Raw genomic sequence first — 7424 nt, 5'->3', positions numbered from 1 at the left:
GCTCTTTCATCATTTTAGTCATCAACATCATCAGCATCAAAGTCATTTTTCCCTTTTTTTACATGGGGTCAGTGTGTCATGTCAACTGTCTCCACCTTTTTTGATTCAACCATTTCTTCTTTGTCAGTCATACCCCATTGTGACAGGTTTCTTAATCAATCTGCCCATCTACTGGCTGGGCATTCTTGCCACATCTTGTATTCTTCCAATCTGAGAAACATAATCACCATACTCTCTTCTCTTTGGAGTCAGAAAATCTTCATATCCTGTTTTGTCTGTCCTGATATTAATATTAATAATCAAGAGCATCTTATTTTGTTCCACTTAATTGACAAGTTCTTGGAAGTGCTGCCTAATGCCACCTTTTCCTTATTGTCATAGCAGTGCTGTGAAAAATAGTTGAGAGCATGAGGGCTGCTCTATCCTCACAATGGAGTCTTATCTATGTGATTCTACCACTGACTCTGATTAAATCTCTCCCGATCTTCAGAAGACTGTCTCTCATCACAGTTTCCACACTTTTTCTAGTTTGTCCTGCCCCTGAGTAGTAAACTCTGGATCACAGTAGAAAAGTCTGTGCTGCACTTCTCCATTTTCTCCTGGATATACATAACATCCAGTGTCTTCCTTACTATTACATCATCCACTTCTATTCTACATCCACTCAGTCAGTGTGTAACAATATATAATTCATTTTTGGCTGGTGTCACTGGTTTTGCATCCAGCTTTTACTCAATAAAGCTATCACAGGTAAACTAGTATAGGCACCCGGACACTGGTCAGTCAGTGGCTTACTGTCCCAGGGATTCTGGGTTTTATGGCAGGCATCTACTAGCTAATAGGGGTGCATAAAATCCACATTATTATCATGGGTTCCAGGAGTAGGTTACAGTAGACCAAGATCTCAACAGTTTAGCTCTAGTATATACTCATGCTCCTTTTGATGACATAAGTCAATGTGACCAAATCACCTAGAATAATTTTTTTGTTTGTTAAGTGGCTAGCCCACTGTGGTCCATTTTCTCCTATCTAGGGGATACTGGGCACCATGGTTAATGTCTAAAGCAGTTGACCACATGACTGTTTCCATGTTAGGTTTCACATGGACTCTGTATTGCTGGTCACAGCAATGATTCTCATTACTGAAGTCAAGATGCCCTTTCATCATTACATTACAATGTGAAGACCTAAGGAGTCTTGCATCTGGTCCCAGCTAAACAAGGAAACCCTAGTCTCCCCAGTGCATGACTGGGAGTAGTTTACTGGTAGTTTTACTGGACAGTATGCTTCACCTTTGCCAGATATCTTACTTGAATGATTTTTGAAAGTTGTGGTTTGACACAAATGCATCTGGAAGACACTACTAAAAAATTACAAATTAAGATAATACTGTGGTAATACAAGCAGACATGAATTAAGGAAACTTTCTTTTGAATAAACATAATAAACACCTTTGGATACATGGAATCATGCCTAGACAACGTCTGACTACAAAAGCAATGACACAGTAAGTGTTGATTACCCACCTGAATAATAAATAATAAGTAGGCTTCGGATGACCACAGCAGAAAGTCTCTCCCAATAACAGGGTGGTATTTAATGAGAGGGGTACAGCTCCCCCATATAGAAATGTGTAAGACCCCCCCCCCACATAAAAGCATTGCACTGTAAACAATTCAAATCAGAATTAAAGTGGCCATATAGAGCTCAGCAATAAACATGGCAGACTTTTCAACAGTTATAAGCTGTGCTGTGTGTATAAAGCATAGTGTTTCATTTACAGTTTTGGATATCACTGAGTTACCAAATAAAGACAGCATGAGTGGAAGTAATGTTCACTGTACTAAAAAAGATGATCAGTCTGTACCACAATATATTTCACAAAAGAATTTAGACTTTCGGCAAACTCATTTAGGAACCAGATCAAGGGGGCAAAAGTGCAAATGAAGCTAGTCATTCAACTGAAAATACTTAAGGGAGATGGTTTCTGTGCTCCCTGATGTATTGTGGTACAGCTGCCAGAGAAGGTGCAAATCAATCAAAGAGAAAATAAATAGTCAACAGCAAGAAACAGAGGCTGGATGAAGAAAGAGAGGAAGAAGAAAAGGAAAATATGTCAGACTTCAGACCTGGAGCTGTTACGGCATTATTAGGAAGTCAATGAACTTTGTGTTTTTATTTTTGTCTAATTGTGTTCTCATTACAATTGAATTGCACATACTACAGAAAGAAATTTAAAATTATCATTAAATCCTAAATCATTGTTGTATGACTGATATGTAAGGAATAAAATATGTAAGGAATAAAATAACATTAGAGGGGTACAATTTTATGTACTTTTCTCCAGTGATACCTGCTTTGTATGGTCTACCAAAAATTCATGGAAGTGGAATGCATCTACCCATGTATGAGACCTATTGTAACAGGGACATTGTGGGATACAGTTATATAAAAGATACAGATGAATTTTTACATTATTTATATTTGATGAATTAATCTTTTGATATGAATATTGCAAAAAATGGTCACTTTAGATGTAAACTCTTTGTTTACTGTTATTTCAGATAATCATGTTATTCAGGCAGTCAGACAGCATCTTTGTAAATATAATGTTTTATTAGGAAGAAAAACTGAAATGTTATGTATGTTACTGGATGCAGTCCTTTGCAATAATGTATTTTTTATTTAATGGTGAGGTTTAACATCAAAAGCTTGGGACAGCAATGGGTACTCCTGTGGCTATCACCTATGCCAGTTTAGCTTTATCTAGTTGGGAAAAGGCTAATATTTTCAAGCCAGATGATTTATGCATGTAATGCATTGCATTTTATAAGTAGTTTGTAAACAAGAGCCTTTTAGTATGGATAGTTTGGTATGAACCCTTAAATGATTTTCTTCAGTTTCTACATAGTACATCTGGATTTGTTGCATTTAGAATGCAATATTTTTTAAGTTAACTTTCTTCCTTGGATGTGACTTTATCTATAGAAGAACTTAAAGTGGACACAAGAATGTATGCAAAAGATGTTCTGAGGAATAAATATCTACATTTTAATAGTATGCATCCTGGATTTTCATATAACAATATAGGGTGCAGTCAGTTTTTGAGAGCTAGTCATTTGAATATTGTTAAAAAAAAAAAAACTTTTCGGATGCTGTGAGCAATATGTCAGGCTAGTACAGACCAAGAGGTTATGCCATTTACATACTATCATATAATAGAGAAAGAGTTACAGCAGAATGTGATGGCATAGAAAAACCATACTTTTCTGATTACAATATAGCAAATTTACAACAAAGACAGTGCTCTGAGGTTGATATAAGACGTGTTATGAAAGAGTACAGGAGAATTTCTCAAGTTAAGGATATATTTTCAAGGAATTTGTCTATACTTGTTTATCACCATAGGTTTTTGGTAGTCTAGATGATGTACCAATATATTTGTAGATGAAACAGAAGCCAATTTGAAATGGGAATTATGTTACAAGGAAATGAATGTTAAAATGAAGATGCAATATAACAGAACTGATAGTTTGCCATTTTAATTGTCAATTCTATGTGTAATTTTATTTGCACTAATACTGTTTTCTTTATCTACTTATTAGTCAAAAATCCATTTTAAATGCTTTGCAAGAAGTATAACAGATAATATTGTGTATTTAGCAGCTTGCTAAAAATGTTCTTGCTTCTTTGCTGGTAAAACTAATAGAAGATTGAAATAAGGGACCTGAGAACTTTATTCAGAGATACATAAGAATATCAATACAAATGCACTTTATAAACATTTTTCAGAATGCGGGAATGACAAAACATTTGTTTTTCTGGTCACTCAACATATTCCTACTAATGTGACAGGCAGTGATATTGTGTTCTGTACTGAGCTAGTGGAATACAAATGGAGTAACTATTTACATGCTAATGTGTTCCCTCAATTAAGTACTGCATAGAGTATTAAACTAATTCTAAAATAGAAACAATACTTTTATGAGAGTTTAAAAACAAATGCATGTTATATATATATGTATATATATATATATATATTTAAATGTCTTTAATAGATTGTATTCTTTATAGGTTGATATATATTTTAAATATAGCAGGTAACTGCCTTTTCTCTAACTCAGTAGGCAAATTATGGAATAACCTCCCCTCACACATTACCTCTCTAGGCTCCTTTCATCTTTTTAAAAAACAACTTCTTTTACATCTGAACAACTTCTGGCTCTGCTCTTGTACCAACCCAGACTAATCTACTATCTTTATTCTACTATCATATTTCCTCATTTCAAAACTGCAACCTTTCTCAATGATCACTAATAACTCAATGAATGACTAAAAAAAAAAAAAAAAAAAAATAGCACTATATGTTTTTTATTACTTGATCTAGACTAATATGTATGCATTAGTGCTCTCTGTCTGTGTCACAGGCATTTATTGTAAATGTTTCTTTTCTATAACCTTGCTTTAATCTGAGGAGCTTTTCTCCCCGGGCCTCCACTGAAAATGGAAATTATCCAGCTGGACTAGCCCGGTCAACAAATGTAAAATAAATAAATAAATAAATAAATATTTCTGGGCTTCTTTGAATGTAGGAGGTTTATGAAGTGACATGATAATTAAGTCATATGACTAGAATAGAAAAAAAGAGTATTGCATTCATAACAATCTGAAGCAGTGAGAAAGAACTGGACTCAAAAGCTTTGCTTGTGTTTATTTTTTTGTTAAATAAAAGCTGAAGTTTGAAGAGATTTTGAGATCCCAGAGTTGGTTTTGTAGCACTTTACTTAAAGCCAGATTGGTCTTCAAATTCATCTCATATGGCTTTGACAAACATGTTTATGATAAGTCAATAACTTCTAACAATCTTTCAGAAGGGTTTTAAATGGCTGGAGACAGTATCGTTTGCAATACTTCTTTTTTTTTGTTTGATAAGCAAAACCTCTGTTATCTTGTCAAAACAATTTTCACCCAGAGGGATTTGTCTCATTATGGTTAGTGGCTGATTAGGAAAAATTATAATTTTTGGCAAGAAAAATATTGTTTTCATTCAGGAAAGGCTGTCTCATCTTCCTTCTTGTTGCTGCACACCTTATTTTCTGTAGAAGAAGCATTAGAATATGGACACCCTGATTAAAGCAAGACCAAGCAAACACTCAGGAGGAATTGGTCTGGAGCTTTTACATAACTCAATCACAAGACATGGCAACATGTGTAGTTTATGTTGGTTTTATGCTGTTTCCAGTTTAATAGTGTACTTATTGTTTTGTTTTATGGTAATAATGTATATTTATTTTATTTTATTTGACATTTGTTAACCGGGAAATTATGACTGGACCAGGTCCATTTTCAGCGGAGGCCCGGGGAGAAAAGCTCCAACATAAAGTTATACAAATACAGTACATTCAGCATAATACACAAAACAGGTTACATCATGTATGCTGAGCATAGTAATATAACAAGAATTAATAAAAACACTTCAGGTAAAAGATATAGAACATGGGTAAAAAGACAATGTCAGTCATACTTTGGTAAGAAAAGAAAATATATCAAGTAAGATTCTACAGTTAAAAGTACCCTTTCAGATGACCAAGCCTACAGGGGATCAGAGCTCTAGCATGTGATCAGAGAGGAATTTGGGGAGTTAGTAGTATGGGTAGGGTTATGTGATACAAGGGCATAACCATGTACTAAGAAGGTGCGATTTGAGGGAGTTTTTGAATATGGATGTGGAGGGGGCAGTGGACACAGATAGGGGAAGAGAGTTCCAATTTCTGGCAACGGTGTGGGAGTAGGGCACTTTCCTTGCTTTATTGTTAGCCTTGGTGATGGAGAGGAGAGATTTTTCACTGGATCTTAGGTATCGGTTTGTAGTATAGATAGTAAGTAGGTTGGATAATGAGGGTTTTTTTTCAGGATATTTAAGAATATTGTAGGCTGTGCCCAGCTGGTGATAGTTAAGTAGCTGTGGTAGCTCAAGCCATTTTAGTTCTTTTAGTGCAGCACAGTGATGGGTTCTATAGGTTGAGTTAGTAGCAAACTTGGCTATTTTATTGAAGCATGATTCTAGTTTGTCTAGGTCACATTGTCTGATTTGGGTAAAGATTGATGCTGCGTATAATAGAGTTGAGAGGAAGTGGCTTTGTGCAAGAGTGACTCTTGCTTTTTGTGAGAGAAAGGACTTATGCCTGTATAGGGAGCCTAGTTTTTTGTGTACTAGTTTTATGGTATGTGAGATGTGAACAAAGAGGAGATTATTGTCTATTTCAATGCCCAGAAGTTTGGTGTGGTTAGAAGGGGAGATGGTGGTGCCGTCCTTAGATGTTATGGTAAAGGAGAGTTTTTTTTTTTATCTGTTAGGAGTAAATAGTAGCAGTTTTGTCTTTTTGGGATTTAGAATTAGTTGCATCCCAGATATCCATTTTTCTACTGAGATAAAGTTTTCTTGAGTGAGTGTATGTAGGGTTGTGGGAGATGAGGCGGAGCAGATCAGAGTTGAATCATCTGCATATCGTATGCGTGTGGCATGTTGTGTAGAGCATTTGAGGTTATTTGTGAAAATAGAGAACAACAGTGGGCCCGGTGTAGAGCCCTGTGGGACACCTATGGTGGTTGGAAGTTGTGTAGATAGAGTTCCTTTCCACTGGACTGAATGTTGCCTGTCACATAGGTAGCTTTTGAACCAGGCTATAGTAGAGGAGGTGAAGGATAATGATGTTAGTGAGTCTAGTAGAATGGAGTGGAAGACCATATCAAATGCTTTTGAGAGGTCTAGGAAAATGGCTGATACATATTTGTTATCATTCCTGTGAAGGTTTATATAATTAGTGAAAGATAGAAGGGCTGTGGTAGTGCTGTGATGTAGACGGAAACCGTGTTGTGTGGTAGATAGTAGATTGTGTGTGTTAAGAAATGTCATCACTTGCAAGTGGATGCATTTTTCAAAAATTTTGGATAGGTCGGTAGTTGGAGAATTCATAGGAATTACCTCCTTCATGGAGAGGAATGATGCGAGATACTGCGCAGAGTTTGGGTATGTAGGATTCTAGTATGGAGCGGGAGACAGGATATGATAAGGAGTCACTAGCCATTTTTAGGTATGCAGTAGGTATGTTATCAGCTGCTAGTGTGGTTGGCTTTAGTTTTAGGAGGAGTTTTTTGATAGTTGAGGTGGGCACTGGTGATGGGGGTGGTGTGGAATAGGTTAGGTTGTGACTGAGGTAGACTGTTTTTGGTTATTTGACTGGACAGGGCTAAGATGGATTTAGTAAAATGGTTATTAAATTGAGAAGCTATGTCTAGGGTATTGTTAGTAGAGATGGGTGCTGGGGTTGTGGTTTTGCCTGGCTTTAGTAGGGAGTTAATGGCATGCCAGAATCTTTGTGGACTATTTGAATATTTCCTTTGGGCGCTAAGAAAATGGTTTT

The sequence above is a fragment of the Protopterus annectens genome, chromosome 6.part1 (genome assembly GCF_019279795.1).
Source record: "Protopterus annectens isolate FY-2018-M chromosome 6.part1, PAN1.0, whole genome shotgun sequence".
NCBI classification, from domain to species: domain Eukaryota; kingdom Metazoa; phylum Chordata; order Ceratodontiformes; family Protopteridae; genus Protopterus; species Protopterus annectens.
This window is presented reverse-complemented; position numbering follows the sequence as displayed.